Raw genomic sequence first — 19,172 nt, forward strand, 5'->3', positions numbered from 1 at the left:
GACTTTGCAATAAATACTTTGAAAGAATACTCAGATCCTTTTTAAGGCTAGAATTGAATTTAGGGAGCACCCTGTCTTGCAGAAACAAAGGTCTAGCGAGCTCAAGAGGTTTCCTCAAGTTCTCACAAGTCATTGTGAGAGCTACAGCCCTGATCTCTGGTCTGCTCAGCCCTGCGTTCTCTTCTGCTCCTTCATTTCCAATTTCTGCTTGTTGCAGAAGGGAACAAATGTTAGTTGAAGTGGTTGAAGGTTGACAGATATCATTTGCTCGAATTTTTTTAACCTCTGTTATAGTTTAGCTTAACTTGCTTATCTGTGAACAAAATTAGATTGCGAGGTACACCTCTGAATTTACCCAACCCCCCCCTCATTACTGTACATCCGTTTAAACAGGTATAATATCTGGAATTCTAGATCGAAAGGATGGAGAAGGGAAAGGACGGGGAGAGAAAAGAGGGAGGGATGGAAGGAGAGAGAGAAAAGAAATAAGCAAACAAACTTAATAGGTACTTCCAGCTTTGTGACTTGGGGAAGATGGTAACTTTCCTCAACATCTAATTAAACATAGTAGACTTGGCTACCTCAGTAATTAACTTTTGTTCACATTTAGTTGGTGTCACTCACTTAACATTTAAACATCAACCTCAGTAGGAAGCTGAGATTTTTGTGAAAACGGAAAGGATGAAAGGAGAAGGTACCTAGAAGCTGTACTACGGCATTAACTGTAGGTTTTAGGTCTTTGTCATGGGAAAAGAAGTTTCAGGAAGGCAGTTGAGAAAAGGGCTTCCATTGGGTACTCTGTTCTGCCATCAAAAACAAAACAAGGCTGAGTTTCCATACTGAGTTCCTAGAGGTCTCTGAGCCTTAGGACTTGTTCCAAAGAGTTTGAACGCTGTGCTTTCAGGCATGGGTTAAGAATATTTTAGCCCTGGACCCTGGGGCTAGGTCCCTTTAATTAGAACATGGCTAGGCTGACTGCCTTGGGCTGCCACCTTTGACTGCTTTCCATTTACAGAAAAACTCTGATGGACTTCTCCCAAAGTGAGTCTAATCAGTTGACCACACCTTGCTGTCACTGCTAACCTGGCCATGCCTTCAAACCTCTTGACTTTGAGGACTTGGTCTACTCTTTGCAAGTTACTCAGCCCAGCCATACAGCCCCACTTCTTATGTATCTGGGTCAGTCTGGCTCTGTCCTTATGCCAAGCCCCAGTCCTTGTGTAATTGCATAAACCTCTTTGGGGGACTGAGGATTTAGCGAACACTGTGCATGCTAAGCATAGCATCTGACATTAAGGCTACATTGTCACCTAAGCCCCTTAATTGGCCTTCCTGCTTGCACCCTGTCCCCCAAAAGCTATTTTCTATATAAAAGCCAATGTGATCTTTTAAAAACAAAAATTATATCTTGTCACTTCCTTGCTTAAAATCCTCCATTGACTTCTCAATTTTGGCACAGCGAATAAAACCCAAGCTCCTCACCTGAGGCTGCATAGCCCTGCAGGGTCTGGTCCCTGCCTCCATCTTGGATGTCATTTTGTACAGTCTTGTCCTTTTGATTGAACCACACTGTCCTCCTTCCTTTTTTAACACTCCAAGTACCTGCCGACATTGGCAGTTATGTACAAGCTGTTTCTGCTTCCTGGAATGCTTGTCCACGGATCGTCACATGACTAGTTTCCTCACACCATCAGATCCCAGCTTAACATCCTCAAAGAGACATTTTTTTTTTTATTATTATTGAGATGTAGTTAACATACAACATTATATTAGTTTCAGGTGTACAACATAATGATTTGATATTTGTATCTATTATGAAATGATCACCACCATAGGTCAAGTTAACATCCATCATCATATATAGTTACAGGGTATTTTCCTTGTGATAAGAACTTTTAAGATTCACTCTCTCAGCAACTTTCAGATATGCAATAAGTACTATTAACTATAGTTACCATGCTGTGCATTACATCTCCATGACTTATTTTATAACTGGAAGTTTGTATCGTTTGGCTCTGTTCACACACGTCACACACCTTACACACTCCATCTCTGGCAACTACCGATCTGTTCTCTGTATCTATGAGGTTTTGTTTGTTTGTTTGTTTTATGTTTTTTGCTTTTTGTTTTAGATTCCACATATAAGAGAGATCATACAGTATTTGTCTTTCTGACTTATTTCCCTTAGCATAATGCCCCCAAGGTTCTCTGTGTTGTTGAAAATGGCAAGATTTCATTCTTTTTTATGGCTGAATAATTATATATATATATATATATGTATACACACACATACACACACACCACGTTTTCTTTATCCATTCATCCATCAGTGGACATTTAGGTTGTTTCCATATCTTGACTGTTATAAATAATGCTGCAGTGAACCTGGGGGTGCATGTATGTTTTTGAGTTAGTGTTTTCGTTTTCTTTGGATAAATACTCAGAAGTGGAATCATACGGTAGTTCTATTTTTAATTTTGGGGGGAACCTCCATGCTGTTTTTCATAGTTGCTGCACCAATTTACATTCCTACCAACAGTGCACAAGGATGACCTTTTCTCCACATCTTTACCAACACTTGTTATTTCTTGTCTTTTTTTTTTTTTTTTAAAGATTGGCACCTGGGCTAACAACTGTTCCCAATCTTCCTTTTTTTTTTTTTTAAAGGATTGGCACCTGGGCTAAGAACTGTTGCCAATCTTTTTTTGTTTTTCTGCTTTATCTCCCCAACCTCCCCTGTACACAGTTGTATATCTTAGTTGCAGGTCCTTCTAGTTGTGGAATGTGGGATGCCGCGTCAACGTGGCCTGATGAGCGGTGCCATGTCCGCACCCAGGATCCAAACCTTGGGCCGCCGCAGCAGAGCGTGCGAACTTAACCACTCGGCCACGGAGCCGGCCCCCTCTTCTCTTTTTGATAATAACCATTCTAACAGGTGTGAGGCGATAATTTCATGTTGGTTTTGATTTGCATTTCCCTGATGATTAGCGATGTTGAGCATCTTTTCATATATCTGTTGGCCATCTGTATGTCTTATTTAGAAAAATGTCCATTCAGATCAAAGAGAATTGCCTGGTCTGAAGTAGCCACCCACCACTCTTTATGTCTCCTGTTTATTTATTTGTTCATTCTCTCTCTGCTGCCATGAAAAAGTAATCTTCATGAAGACAGGAACCTTTCGTGTCGTCTTCTTTGTTGTTTCCCCAGTGCCTAGAAGATATTAGGTGTTCAGTTAATATTTATTGAATGAATGAATGACACATGGTAAGTGCTCAGTAAATGTTAGCTATTATTAATTATATTAGAGAAAAACAAAATGTAAAGCCTTAATATAACTGGGGTTCCATTTGTTCCTGATTCTGTGCAGTGACATGTTCAAGAGGAACAGCTGTCCAGCAGAAAAATATGACCGAAGGCAACTAAAATCTTAATTCACTCCCTCAAGAAAATGCCCAAGGTGGGAGAGTATAATTTTCACCTATAACAAAACTTGTTAAAATCCTGTCTCACCATCTCTGTTGTTCGTGATACCCAACATTCATGGCAGCCAGTCTACCAATTTTGTCTTCCTGTCTCCCTACTCCCAACCAAAGAACTCTTCTCCAAAACCTGTAGCATGGCTGAGCACCTCCTGGTCTTGGCCCCATTTTCTGAATCAGCATAATAGAGTCAGGAGTCAAGCAGGCACACTTGGAACCTGGGGTGGAGGTGACACCTGGGATACTCACAGGTTAACAGTTTTGTACCTGCTACCCATATGGCAAAAAAGGGAAACTGAATAAAGATTTTAGTGAATTCTAAACTGAATGGTATCTAAGAAAGAACATGCTAAATAGCTCTACTTGAAGAGCACTGAATCCTACGAACTTCTTGTTAGGAACCAAATACACAGAATGTAAATCTCTTTATTCTTGGTATCCTGCTACAAAGATGTCTGCTTTCTAAAGCTCCTCCTCACTTGGAACCTTATTGACTCTGATTAGATGTAGTTATAGCTTGCTTTATTATTTTGTTTTTAGGTACTGTGGATTAGAAACCAAACCTAAAAGGGAAGGGGAACTGTCAGAGGCAGAGAAAAGAATGTGATACCATCCAGCCTGATGTAAGCAGACCAAGATGAAGAGTGACCTCACTACACAGTCATAACAGTGACTGATTCCTAAAATGAGGGTTGGATCACATTTTATCCCTGACTCTTTTCTCCAGTATTGGGTTCTGGCTTCTGGAGCCATCAGTGCTCTCTGTAAGGCTCCCTTATGTGCAACACACGTTTGCAAGACAGACCCTTAATATTACAGGATGTGGTCTGGGGGAAGCAGGGCTTTGCTCTGCAAAATCACCAGGTCTGCCAGAGCAGCTTTCCTGAGTCCTTGGCTTCGTTAGCACACTGCTCCAACCAGCTGACCTCAACTGACTCATCAGGTTATAAGAGGAGTTGGGAATAGAAATTATTTCCCTGGGGGATCCCCGCTGTATAATAGCTATCATTTGTGTGCAGTTAAATGATTTTTGCAGAGTAGCACAGCTCAGAGCTCCCAGCTGCATTCTGTCTGTTTCTGGCAGCTTGTGAAACAGTTTGCTGGGAATGTGGTTTCCACAGGTAATGTGGGCATTAGAGTAACATCTGGGGCTGGGGTTTTCTCCCACCCCACCTAGATTTTGGTCGGTGGTCTGCATCCAGTGAACCTAGGACTGACGGCTGTTGCCTGCTTTCTAATCGTGTGCCTGTCAGTTCTCCCGTTTCTACCTGCCACAGCCTCTCAGCTGCCATCCCCCAGAGAGTGCCAGGGGAAGGAGTTAGACATAAATATTCATGGGGCAGAAAGACTCAGAAGGCAGAGGTCAGGGAACCCTTTTTCTGAGAAGGGCTACTGGCTTCCTGCCTTGCTTTCCTTTTCCTCCTGCCCATCCTCTTAGAGTAAACTGAGACGTAAAATGGCCATTATCTGTTCCATCCAGTGGGGAAGAGTCAGGACGATGTGGAAGGCAACAGTCGGGAGAGGTATGGGAACATGATCCCCTGGGATGACACAGTGTTTCACAGCCCAGCTTATGCCAATGAGAAGGAAATTGCCCTGATATTCCTCATACACTCCAGGAATCAAGGAGGGTGGGATAAGGAGAGCAGAAAATAGCAAGTGGTAATGGCTGTGGTCAACAGTGGAGGTGTGGAGGAAGGAGAGGGTGTTTCTGTTTGCCCTAGCCAGGCCCTCAGAGACTCCGCCCTGGGGACAGTCGTTCAGGAGCTCACACTGCTGCCTCCTCTGATCCCCCAAATCTTTCTACACCAGAAAAATCAGATTAAAAGGAACGACAGCTGCAGCCTTGAAGGCTATGAGAGGGAGGATGTTTCCACCCTTTGCCTCCCTGAGAGGCGATGCTCCATGGTCTGGATCTGTGAGTCTTTGAGGAATTTTGCCACTGGATGGAATGTGCTCCTCTATTCTTCCCTTTCTCTTCCCTCTGAGTCAAATCAGCACTGGCCACTGGGTTTCCCAAGCTCCAGCTGCTGACGAAGGCCCCTGTTTGTCCCGCACCAGGGATTTGTTCTCTGACAGCTACGTGTTTCAGTCTTCAGTTCCTGATTTTAAGTTTTCTCACTATTCCAAACTAGGATTTTGCCTATTTCTTATTACCTATACCTAAGTTCCATCTTGTAACTTCCCATCAGAGATGCACAGATTGATTAACTATCTTTTCTTAATGCTCCTTTCCTGTTTCTTGCATTAGAGTTGTTCTCTTAAATCAGATTAATTTACAGAGCAGCCGTGACAGTCATCTTTATGTCCCTGCCTTGGCATGAACTATATTTAGTGGCTTTTTCTACTATATGGAAAGGATAATTTTATTAATCTCAGCAGACAAGACCTAGTGCCAAGTCATAGCAAGGGTGATGGGAGCCAGGGTTTCTCCCAGACTTGAGCTAAGACCGTGGAGAGTTTCTTGGCTCCTCTAAAGGCTAGGTCTTCTGGTAATGGAGGACACCAATGATTTAACACAGTTTTTAACCCAGCCAGTCTCATGAACCATGTCTGGAAAGCCTGACACCTTGAACAAGGGGAGTCCCTGAGCTGAACAGTAAAGACCCAGTAGCCTGTCGTTGGTGAAAATGAATGAAAAGCTTTGTATTGGGACGTAAGAGGCCAGCAGGAGGCAGTGTGATATAGTGGAAGAAACACTGAACTTGTAGTGAGATTCCTGGGTTTGGGAGCATCCTCACTCTGCCAACTTACTGGCCACATCATGTAGTCAAAACCTTTAACCTGATGCTGTTCAGGTGTTAATGACTGCTGTGTCCCAGGCACCATGCTTGGCATTGCTGATACAGTTGTGAATGGGACAAGGTTTTACAACTGTGGGTGACAACCCTGGCTATGTTAGCATTGTGAGAATCACTTCTTCTGTTAACTTTAAGTGTTCACAACACAAGTATTATTTATACTGAAAATAACATTAGTAACAAATATTTTTTAGAGTCCACATGAGAGAGTATTAATGTATCCAACTAGGGCACCAATATGTACCATGCTGAAAAAGTACATAACAATGTAGATGGGGGATGCACATTATCCTGTTGGAAAAGATTTTTTATGCATTTGTACCCATACAGTAGCAAAATGTAAAAACACTGCTGCCATTTTATGAGGGATATGAGGTGTTTATTAAAAGTAAATTTCATGAAATTCCTCTTGATTCTCTTCAAAGCCGTTTTTCTGTGTTCTCACTGAACACCTGGGAAGACTGCAGGCCTGCGCAGAACAAGCTCTGTTGACAAAGCGTGTTTCCATGTCACTCCTGAAAGGCCCGAAGCAGCAGAGCAGGGTGGCTTCGAGGGGTGGATTGCGGGCCGTCTTCAGATCACCCCGTCATGGAGATGGGAGGCTTTGTGACGGCTGCTTTGATCATTGGAGCCCAAAAGACAGCCCGTGGATCCTCCTGAGAGAGTAAATACCAAGAGGAGATGAGGCCTGGGCAAACTTAGATGCAGTACACATTGGATGACTCAAAGTGGGTGAGGAGAGCATTTTAAAACCATTAACTGTAAAGAGAGTTTACAGATCAATAGAAAGACGATGTCCCTTTAAAAACTCTTCATGACATATTGGTAATTGGGGAAAAAAAAAAGACTCTAGACTGTCTTGTACATATAATGTTTTTTGGAAAAAAGTATTTGCAGATATATAGAGAATATTAACTATGGTTATCATTGGATGGTGTGGTTCTGGGCTTATCTTTAGATTTTTCCATGCTTTCTGCAGAAAGCATGTATTTCTTTTATTCTCAGGAAAATAATGATTATAAACAAAGCCTAAAATATTATCAGTGCAGGAAAGGGACTGTGCGCTGTTCACTGTTTTATCCGCAGTGTCTGGACTGTACATTGGAATCACCTGAGGGAGCTTGTGAACGCTACAGCTTTCTGAGCCTCACCCCTGGAGATGCTGACTCGGGAAGCTGCCCAGGAAAGTGGATGCAGATTCTAGACTAAGTCATGCTAAAGAGTGTTATCAGAATTATCATTTCCCATATAAATTCCACGTTTATTGTAATGTGGGGCAAAATCTGGACTCCAGTTGAAAATTATCACTCTAAACTTCCCTCTGTCTTGGCCCCACCTGGGAGGGATGTATCCAGTTTCCCCTGAGCTGCCTCCCGGCCTCCTGGGATTTGGAAGAGGCAATTATCTACCAGATAGCAGGTGGCTGTGGAGATGAGCCCCGGGAGTGAAAAAACAGTGATGCGAACAAAAGATGTGATTAGCTGGTTGAATAACAACAGGCCATCTCAGGCAGATGTACTGGAAACAAGGGCAGGGTCAGATAAATAAAAACTAGCGTTTTTATTTTTTTGGATTCATTAACAATGCATTCATTATTTCAGCACTGCTCTGATCTTAACAGTGGGGAGACATGGAGAGGGCTAACTTTTACACCACAGCATTCTCATTTTTATTAAAATAACGTTTTCCTTAAAATTTCATGGTAAGAGGTGACAATGTTATTTTCCATCCACTTGTGAAGATTGGTAATATGTGCTCCCTGGGAGATTTTTTTTAAAAGAGTTCCAAACTAAGCATTTTTATCTCCGTTTATGACTTCTAGAGAAAAACTGATGTTCACACTGTCCACCAATGCGTATACAGGACTATGTTGTATTAAAAAAAGACAGTCGAGGCCATCTAAATGTTTTAGGCCACTGTTCCATTTCTGCTTAGTTAAACAAATTGAAGTTTCTAAGATACTGCGTATTGAAAACCCTTCTCTAGACTCCAGGATCTCCCAGCTGTCAGTTAACTAAGGTGTAAGTGGGAGAGGAAAGATCATGGGTAATTTCAAGCATGGTTAAACCAAAACCAGTCAAAATATGGTACCAAAACTTTAATTATAAACATATTCAGTTCAAAATGTATCCAATATATGAAACACGTCAACACTCTAAAACATCATCCAAAAAAAGCATAAATTTAGGTATTGATGGTGTGCACACAACTAAACATCATTTTACTTCCTCAACAAAACAGTGGTCAAAATACTAAAATCACAGAGTTTTTAAAAAATCAAAGTCTGTTAAAGTATACTGCTGGATTTTTGTGTGTGTGAAGAAAGAGTAATATCCCCAAGATATGATGAGAGATCATATCTATTGTTAATACATATTTCCCATAATAGACATATTCAAAGATAATAGATACTCATGGTGAATTGTGATGATTTTTTTAATTTGAGTTCATAATAGTTTACATCATTTTGAAATTTTGGGTGTACATTATTGCTTGTCTGTCACCACATAGGTGCTCCCCTTCACCCCCTGTTTCCACCCCTCACCCCCCTTCCCCTGGTAACCACTGAATTGTTTTCTTTGTCCATGTGCTTGTTTATGTTCCACATATGAGTGAAATCATGTGGTGTTTGTCTTTCTCAGTTTGTTTTATTTCACTTAGCATAATTCCCTCCAGGTCCATCCATGTTGTTGCAAATGGGATGATTTTGTCTTTTTTTCTGGCTGAGGAGTATTCCATGGTAGATATATACCACATCTTCTTAATCCATGATGATTTTGTTTTTTGACAAAACCATTATCTATGCTTACCTTTTGGGCATGATTAGTCTTCAGACTGATCTGTCTACCCCCAGATAATCTGCAGTTAAACCTCATATCACCCTGTCCATGTTCCTAACATTTAGCTAAGTGAGGAAGATTAGGTGACTACAAGTAAGGGGTGTTATTAGCAAGATGCAGCTCTGTGAGGTGAGTTGGTCATCAGGTGATTTTTTTTCACTATTTTACTCATTTGTGAGCCTGAGGTCCTTGATTCTGGCTTTCTCTTCTCTCTGACATCTAGATAATTCACCACCAGATAGATGGTGATGGTGATAGCTGGTTTTCCATTAATCTGTGCCTCTGCATTGTAGTTTGTCCACACTTATGAGGTGCATGAAGAAGTTAGCAAAGCTATAGGATAAACTGATAAATGCGATTTGCTTTCAGAAAATAACAATTTTACTTGAGGATGTTGGGGACAAAATAATGTAAACAAGTTTTATTGATGGTAAATAATGTAAAAATTATTTTTGTATTAAAGTGATATGTACATATTAGAGAATATAAAAATGTGTGTAGTTTTTAAAGACAAAACAGAACACTTCAAGGAAATTTCTTGCTTAGAGAGGCCACTTTCCACCATACCCCAGGACTCCAGGGAGTTTTGAGAAACAAGGGGGCAAGCAATGTTTCTTTTTTTTTAATTAATTAATTTTTTCATGTACATCGTAATATGTTTTGCATTCTGTATAGATTACATCATGTTCACCACCCAAAGACTAATTACAATCCATCACCACATGTGTGCCTAATCACCCCTTTCGTCCTCTTCCCTCCCCCCTTCCCCTCTGGTAACCACCAATCCAATCTCTGTTGCTGTGTGTTTGTTTACTGTTGTTTTTGTCTTCTACTTGTGAGTGAGATCATACGGTATTTGACTTTCTGCCTCTGACTTATTTCACTTAGCATAATACCCTCAAGGTCCATCCATGTTGTCACAAATGGCTGGATTTCATCATTTCTTATGGCTGAATACTATTCCATTGTGTATATCTACCACATCTTCTTTATCCATTCGTCCCTTGATGGGCACCTAGGTTGCTTCCAAGTCTTGGCTGTTGTGAATAATGCTGCGATGAACATAGGGGTGCTTGTATCATTATGCGTTTGTGTTTTCAAGTTCTTTGGATAAATACCCAGCAGTGGAATAGCTAGATCATATGGTAGATCTGTTCTTAATTTTCTGAGGAATCTCCATACTTAAGCTGTGTTTCTTTCACTCCCCGTGAGTCCCTGGGCAATCCGACTTCTGGGCGTGAACAACAGCTGGGGGCTGGTTATCTGGTGATCCTTGAAGGCATTCTTTTTCTTCTGTAAAACAAGCTCTAAGTCATTGTGAACCTTGAGTCCCCCTCAGGTTAAACAAGAAAACAGCAAATTGACAAGGTTAACTTCTTTTCATAACAAGGTGGAAAGGTAATCTTATTTACAGTAACCCTCAGGTACCTGGCTTCAGAAAGATTGAGAAGCACTGCATGGGGCATCAAGAAGAATAGCATAAAGTTTGGTTAAATGTCCATTTAGTTATAGCTATAAAGGGACTCCATTCTGTTACAATTTTTCTGAAAAAGCTTAACTCTTAAATGAGCCCAGCATAGGGGCCGGCCCAGTGGTGCACTGGTTAAGTTCGCATGTTCTGCTTCTGCGGCCCAGGGTTCGTCAGTTCGGATCCCGGGTGTGGGCATGGCACCACTTGTCAAGCCATGCTGTGGTAGGCCTCCCACATATAACGTAGAGGAAGATGGGCACGGATGTTAGCTCAGGGCCAGTCTTCCTCAGCAAAAAGAGGAGGATTGGCGGCAGAGCTCATGGCTAATCTTCCTCAAAAAAAAAAAAAAAAAAGCCCAGCATAAATCACTAATCATCCTGTTGTTGATGCAAAATAACCAATAACCATTCTACAGATAAGAGAAATAAGGTAAGTTTTACTTGAGCCAGAACAAGGATTATAACCCAGGAAGACCTTAGAAAGCATTCTGGAGAAGCGTGGTTTTACAGTCTTACATCTTTTTAGAACAAAGAACATACATTAAACGCACCCAGGATACATTTTCAAAGTTTCAAAGAGGTATTTAGTTGCAAATTAGCAGATCAACATGACCCTGATTTCTGCAGGAAAGGGACTGATATAGGCGTTACCAACGGGGTGTAGGAGGGGATGTATGCATTCTTAAGAGTGCCTTCTTTACTTTACTGGTTAAAGCAGATGTACAATGTATGTTTAATAGACCTTAAGTCAGGCTTCTGGAGTTCAAGCCAAATCAGTCTGAACCTGAATAGTTACCCTATATACTTCAATATGTGAAAATCTCTTGACACTGTTTATGAGTACTCACCATTTAGAGAATAGTTTAAAGAAATACAAATGGCTAGATTCTTCCCATTTACTGATAGAGAACCATTAGTTTCCTCATGTGTATCATCCTCATGGTAAATGTATCATTTACCACTTGGAGTGTCCACAGTTTCCATGACCATGAATCTTGCTGCTAAAGATTCTCTACAGACTTGATGATGATGATGATGGTGATGGTGGTGAGAATGATAGTCAACACCTACATAGTGTTGTATTTACTGTGTGCCGAGCAGTGCTCATTTAACCTTCACTGCAATCCTATGAGGTATGATTATCTCCATTTTTCTGTTTAACAGATGAGGAAACTGAGTCACAGAGAGTTCAGTAATCTTCCCAAGGGCATGTGGCTTAGAAATGGCAGAACCAAGATTGGACCCTGGGCAGTGTGACTCCAGAGTCCTGCTTTTCACATTACCTTTTCCTGCCTCTCATAGAAATTATTAAAACATTTATTTCAGATTCTCCTCTTATGAAAGGACCCCATTACAAAGAGAGAAATATTTTCAGGCACATTTAAGTGGAACGTATAAAGATTTTCAAGGATTGATTTTGTTCCAAGAAAACTGAGCTTTCAGCAGACCAATCTGGAAGCACAAATTTCATTTAAACAGAGGAGGGGAGGTTATTCGTTATCACCATATTAATCTTGGACTTTGATAATTGGAATAGAGATTAACCAGCTAGCCAACTTAAAGCAATTCTGAGTCCACTCTTGGAAAGTTTTATTATCAAGTAGCTTGACAGTGATCAAAATTAAATTTCAGCTTTTATGCTTTAGGCTCGGAAAATTTGAAGATGGTTGATATTGAAATGACATCTAAATATTCAGAAGTCTTTTTCCCAAACGCATTGCGTCAAAGATATTTTAAGCCACAACGAAGCTGTGGCAATAGTCTTTGCCTCTGAACCCCAAATCTCCCCAACCTGGTACTCCACCTAGTCGGTCTCACTCTGTCTAGGCAACCCCACCAAGCTTGATCTGCCACCAAGCTGCCATTTGTCTGTTAAATGTGTCAAGGTCTAATAGTTTCTGCATGCACTTGACTGCTGGCCTTTCATTCCAATGTTATGGAAGCGGAGTTCTTTCTTCCTGGTGCTAGACTGATTAACCAGATACACTGAGGGCAGGGGAGGTTAACTTTTCCCTTCAGTGTCAGTCGTCCTAGGCAGACTAGAAAAGTTTAAAATTTGGTTTTCTGTAGGAAAATGCGCAGGTTTGAGTCTCCCCCCTAGAGCTTCTCTGAGGTTGAGTGTGAGCGGGCTCTTTTAAAAGAGCTGCTGGGGATCACCCTTTGCAGAGAACAGCCTGAGATTCCAGTGTAGGTTTCTCGCTGGCCACATCTTCGTGTTAGCAGAGGATGAGAAGGGAATCCCAGGAATCCCAAGGTCATTAGGTAGCAGTATACCTTTGTCATGTTGTGGGTGTTATTTCGTCTGGTTTGAAAGTTCATGGTAAGGCTTTTCCTTCCATGTTTTAATAGTCTTGTAACCTTAAGCAAACTGCCTTATGCCTTTATTTGCCTGTGTGTTGCTGGAGAAAGTGCTTCAGCCAGGAAAGCCAGGAAACCACATTCTGCCCTTGTTCCTAAAGCATAGGGCCCCACGAAAGTTGTGCTTAATACACCTGTCCCTTCGGTGAAGCCTTCTGGAGTCCAGATAAGATACCTCTTGTGTAATAGCACCCAGACCAAATAAGTCTTGATAAGGTGGAGTTTCTGTGGGAGGTGCACCTGACTCGGTTTTATCCCCTCTGGCACCAGCATCCTCACTGTATTGTCCAGTGCAGACATCTGTATATAGCGATAGCAGATGTTACTCTTCAGCTGGATGTAGAGGAGCCTTTATAGTAATAGCAGAAGTATTAGTTGGGAATGTTTGAACCCTCCCTCTGGAATGATAAGTAAATAAATGTATATTTTCACAGATATTAAACCAATACATCTTCTCCTCCTCTCCTTCAAGTCCTGTCTCATTGCAGCACATCATTCCTGAGGCACGGTGGGCTTATGGCTCCAGCGTAGGAGACTGGCAAGACAGTGCGCTTGAAAGCAGACATTGAGGAGTGAGAAAGGTCCGTTCAATTCCTTCATCTGCTCCTTAGGTATAGAGAAGACAAGCCTGGGGGGACCAGCTCAACGGGCTCTCCTACAGCATGGAGACAATTCAGGAAGAAGGAAAAAGATATAAGAAAAATAAAAGAAAGGTCTACCTCTGTCCTGGCCAGGGTAAAGATAGGAGGAAGGAAAATGGAAAGAGGGAGGGAGACAGAAGTAGGCACAAGAGGGGCATCTCCAGACTTCTCTCTGAGCTTTGGTGTTGGGAGACTGAGGAATTCAGGAAAGCATTGCAGGCACAGGATTCTATCCCTTTACTCTTGTTGTGACTGGGGAGTGGGAAGGAGCACTGTGCAGAGGCCCTCCAAACCAATATGGAGCAGCTCAGTTACCATACAGCGGGGATGCTGAGGTGAGAAGCAGAGGCATCACAGCAGATGCTGGAGCAGACCATTGGGCCAGGGGCTGAATGGTGCGGGGCACACTCTGCAGCCAGCCAGAGCTGAGGGGAAGCTGAACAGCACAGGAGTTGGCCAGACCCACCTGGGAGCATAGCTGGAGGTAAAAGGAGCCAGCCTGGTACTTTGCCATCAGAGGCCAGAAGGGCATATAGTGACAGGGAAACAAGGGGCATTACAGTGCATGTGAAAGGACTGGCACAATGCCTGCAACTGGCCCTCACCCGCCAGACACTGGGAGGACTGGGGTCCTGTTATGGCAGAGGGGAAACTGTCAGAGAATCTGAGTTTTCTGAAGGAACTGTTTAAATTATTATTTTGGACTAAATTCTAAGCTGTATGGGACATTGGCATTACATCAGATGGTGATCAGAACTGATTTTTTAAAAAGTGGTTAAAATAGAGAATGATAAATAATTATATATCCTAAATGTTTTGTTTTAATTTAATGTAAATGTACATTCATACAGCAATCTTTTAATGTGGGGCCAAGACCTTTTCTTTGCATATTTGTCTTCTGATTAGAGTTCTGCTTCTTGTTTCTGACATAGATCACCCCCATAATGCTTTGTCTACAATTTCCAGTTGTATTTTCTTTACAGGGCAATAACTCTTTAAGACACTTACGAAGAAATTTGAGCATAGATTTTTAGATTTTTGACAATTAAAAAAACATTTTACAGTTGCCTTGGCACCTAATTGAAAGTATTGTTAAAACTTGCCTTAATTAAGTCTATTCAAAGCATTCAATTTAGTTTTCATACAGACAACTCTTTCTCTTCACAGTCTTTTTTTCTCATTTCCCAGTATATTAATTGTGCCATGTAATTAAAATAACATATAAAATGGACGTAAACAGATTTGGGGACATGAGTGACACTTGAAAGCAGACAATGTGGAGACACCCAGAGAGAGAAACTTGTTACCTGTGAGTTGTCAGTGTACTAAAGGGCTCAGTCAGTATGATACAGAGAAGAAACAGAGGGTACTATTTAATTTAGCAAGTAAGTTAAATGGAGAATGGATGAGAGTGTGAATAGTATAACATTTTCTCTCTAACAGCAGATAAGCACTCAAAAGGAAGGCCAGGTTAGTTTAGATGACATTTTATTTTGTTTTTTGTTTTTTTGTTTTTGAGGAAGATTAGCCCTGAGCTAACATCTGCCACTAATCCTCCTCTTTTTGCTGAGGAAGACTGGCCCTGAGCTAACATCTGTGCTCATCTTCCTCTATTTTAAGTGGGACGCCTGCCACAGCATGGCTTGACAAGTGGTGCCATGTCCGCACCCAGGATCCGAACCAGCAAACCCCGGGCCACTGAAGCAGAATGTGCAAACTCAACTGCTGTGCCACTGGGCCAGCCCCAGATGACATTTTAAAAGTTACATTTTCCCCTGAACTTCAAGTTGCGTGCACTGTGGGTTAAACTTTGAAAGCTCACTACATACATTCTGTTATAAATTAACCAGGCCGTAAATGTGTATAGCTAATTTGTAAAAAAATGTTTTAATTTGTAAAAAAAAAAAAAAAAAATGTGGAACACTAATTTTTTTCCTGCTGATCCTTTTCCATGATATTCTTGAAGGAAGTTTGTGTCCTGCCAAATTCTCCAGACTTAGAGCCACCTGCTCTACCAGTTAACCCAGGTTTGGCTTGGCCTTGTCGCTTTGGCTCTGTCTATATTTCTCTAGTCTGTGTCCTCTCTCAATGCAATGACCTATTTGCTCTGACTATAGACTAAATAGGAGGGGATGTCTTAAGCTACTTTTGGTTGGATAAGTAACTTCCTCCTTGGGAGTCCTAGCTAGAAACAGTTGTTTCCTCCAATGAATGGACATACGGGTGCTTTCTGTTTAACTCTTTCAACCGTTTTGTGTCCATTGCCACGCAGGCTTCTTTTTTCCATGCCTAGGCACTAGGTGCCTCTGCAGTAGCCTACTCCCAGCTCCCTGTGGCCACCTGAGCCTGCAGTGGAGCAGGCTGAAGGGAGAGTTGGTAAGCTCTTCCTTGTCATCTGCCTATGTGTGTATCCCCCTCCTTGTTCACAGTGCCAACGATCCTACAGGCTAACTCCTGGCTGGGGAGCAGGGGCAGGACTTCAGTGAGTGCTCTTTGATTTCTCCACCATAGGAAAACTCGCACCTAATAGCGAGCAGGTGCCTCCGCTGCCTTTGGCAAATGAATTTAGATCTTTTCCAATCTTGTTAGAGGATGCAATCTCCAGAACAGTCTTGACATCCTTCTCAAGTTGGAGGATCAAGAGCAAGAACCCATTTTTTTGTTTTATTTTGGTATTGTTTTCTCTAGAGCCAACACTGTTCACTTTGTTAGGAACTGTTAAAGGTTGTTCACAGTGTTGGTAACTATTTGTGATCCATTTGCAGCATGTTTCTGAATCTTATCTCAAAACATTGGAGGTAGGAGTTGGTTAATTTCCCTTAAACCATTTGAATTGATACTACTGTTCTGTTCCTACTGTAAACACAGCTTATAATTTATTCTTTAGTGCCCTAGTTGTGAAGCGTGCCTGCAAAGCCGTGTCATGTAAACTGATTTTAAAAGGCATAGCATCAACCACCGTTCCAGGGTCAATTTTTAATACTCTGAAAAGGCTTAGGAATCAAAACCTGGTTTAAAGCTTGGTCTGTCTTATTTATAAGTAGAAACAGAAATGTCAGTCGAGAGCATATTGTGACAAATCTGTGGGAAATGCGTCCTCCATTGATTTGTGCAGTTATCCCTGAAAGGAGCATATCAGGAAATAAGTCTTCCCAATCCAAATTTCCTTTTGATAAAACCTTGGCAATAAGGTTGGCAACAGCTTTTCTAATCCTAGGTTTCAAGTCTTTAAGGATCATTTTGCTGGATTATGCATGCTTTGAGGATATGATATTTTAAATATCCTATTGCTTCCAGACATCTGAGGGTTTAACATGCAAATTAGTATATCATTTATCCTTTCTTTCCCTGAGTGAGAGTGTGTGTGTTTATTCTGTCATAGCAAATCAGGCGGTCATATCAGAGAACCAGACCTGGGGCAAGTCAGTTAACCTCCCTGGGCTGTCTTCTCACGTTGTAATGTAAAGGAATTGCACTGCTTTATTTTAAGCATTTCACAGTTATAGCATTCCTTTATTCTAATGGGAAAGAATTTTGAGATCATGTGCTTATGTGTGCCCTGTACATGCAGATAACATAGACTAAAGTTTTATCTCTGAGAGCCTGGACTAGTATGATTCACATATGTACAAGGACTATTGTCTTAGCTACTGTCCTATGTTTTAATATATGTAAACTGAGAGGGGGCTTTAACAAAGATTAAAATCTTTTTTGACTAAATATTGGATCCATACCTAAACCCAGTCTTCACCATCAGCCTGCCGCTACCAGCTCCAGTGTTGGAAGTTGTATAATAGAATGGTGTTACTTGGAGCTACTGCAGGGTTGAGAGGTGGGGGTGGGGGGGTGGGGGGAATTCTGGGCCTGAGTCTCCCAAAGCCAACCTCTGGGAAGGAAAAAGACAGGAACAAATAATCAGTAGGCTTTAAAAAAAAAATTGGTACCTCATGTGCCACTTCTTCCTCAGAGTCATTAAAGGCTGTCTTTTAGATTTAATTCTGTTTCTAACCTGCTAAGATGAGAACCGTAGCTAGTCCTTCCCTCCTTGCTCGATTCTCACACCCCATTAAGATTGAAGCTAATTTGTCACATTGACACTGAGGAATGTTATTACTCAAAGCTGAATTAAAAAGGGAATTTATACAGAACAAAACCAATAAGCCAAACAGCCTTGACATTTAATTTTCTTGGAAACCTTTCCCTTCGAACCAGGAAAGTCTGCACGTTACACATTTGCAAAATGAAAAGTGGTGTGGCAGGAGGATAATCTCCTCATGTAAACGATGAGTGAATAATTGGAAAGAGATTGGATGTCATAGATGGTCCTTTCTCCCTCCCTTGTCCGCCTTCACTCTACCCTGAAAGGACATTTGTGAGTTCCAGCTTGTAGAGGCGGTCCTATTTATTCCTTTTTATTGTAGACGTGAAGGGTTGGAGGAATTGAAAGAAGAGAATTTTTATTTATCTTTTTGGCCACCAGTTCCAGGTTTGCACTATTAAGAATGTTGCTTCTTGGCCTTTAAGCTCAGAGGATCGTTAAACAGTGTCCATCGACCAAGAGTTGTCTCAAAATCCTAATGTGAATTACTTAAGATTAGTTCAAGACACTCTTTGTCTCCTTAAGGTGGGCTGAGCATACAGAAGGAGCCATATTTCAGGATCCATTAGTCAGGGTAGGTAGTGCTGGTTGACAAAAAGTGAAAATCTCAGTGGTTTGACAAGCTAAAAATTATTTATCATTCACATCCTGATCCAGTAGGCTGGCAGGAGGTGAGAGAGAGAGAAGGGTCCTGTTCCATATAGTCATTTAGGGACCTAGAATTTCTCTGTAATGTAAGTCTGCCATTTTCTCAGATACAGCATTCCTCCACTGGATTCTCTGGATCTAGCTGGCAGCGAAGTGAGAGAGTAGAGGATCATGCAGATAGAGATAGGTGGGTCTGTATCCAGGCCATTGGCTAGAACTCAGTCACATGGTCCCACATAACTGCGGGGAAGCTTTGGAAGTATCGCTTAGCTCTGCATCCTGCAGAAGGAAGAAATGAGTTTGGTGACCACATAGTATTGCCTCTGCCTTGGTTCCCTTTCCCCTTGCTACCCACACCTGTGCACGTAGTCCTAGTCCTAGAGGACACCACCTGGGATGATACCAGGGCATTTAATTGGACTGATCTGGTGGTTAGGCATATATCCATTTGGTCCTGTTTTATTCCATTTGCTTTTCTCTGGAAGGAGATGACCTTTAGACAGAGAGGAAGACTTTTCATAACCATGTGTCAATACAGACCTTGCTTAAATCACCATATTTTTAAAGTGAAATTCTACAGGGAGTAGATGCTGACTGTTCAATATAAACAATATATTGGGCACTAAGAGGAGACATCATCCGTTCATCTATTATATTGGGAAAAGCTTTAAATGATTGTTCCTCTCTACCAAGCTATTCCTCTGTGAGAAAGAAGAGAAAATTACAGGGCTTCAAGATGACCAAATGATCAAAATAAAAACAGAGCCAGGGAGATTTCAGCTTAAATGATAGTGGAATAAAGTGGCACCAGGATGTCTAGGAACAGAAGATTACTT

General features: G+C 41.5%; 1 protein-coding gene across 19 annotated transcripts in view; it reads left to right on the plus strand.

The window, feature by feature from the left end:
- Positions 1-19,172, plus strand: part of TMEM108 (transmembrane protein 108) — a 335,504-nt gene that overhangs the window by 134,122 nt on the left and 182,210 nt on the right. For 9 of the 19 annotated variants that reach the window (XM_070493264.1, XM_044754420.2, XM_070493252.1 and 6 more), the window contains one exon: positions 3,368-3,457. The exons of 6 other annotated variants lie outside the window; for them this stretch is intronic. The gene's annotated coding sequence lies outside the window, so the exon portion shown is untranslated. Of the gene's footprint in view, positions 1-3,367; positions 3,458-4,019; positions 4,103-19,172 lie in introns of all 19 variants that reach the window. 4 more of the 19 variants (XM_070493253.1, XM_070493256.1, XM_070493258.1 and 1 more) reach the window with 1 other exon arrangement.

Source organism: Equus asinus, chromosome 21 (assembly GCF_041296235.1).
Source record: "Equus asinus isolate D_3611 breed Donkey chromosome 21, EquAss-T2T_v2, whole genome shotgun sequence".
Taxonomy (NCBI): Eukaryota; Metazoa; Chordata; class Mammalia; order Perissodactyla; family Equidae; genus Equus; species Equus asinus.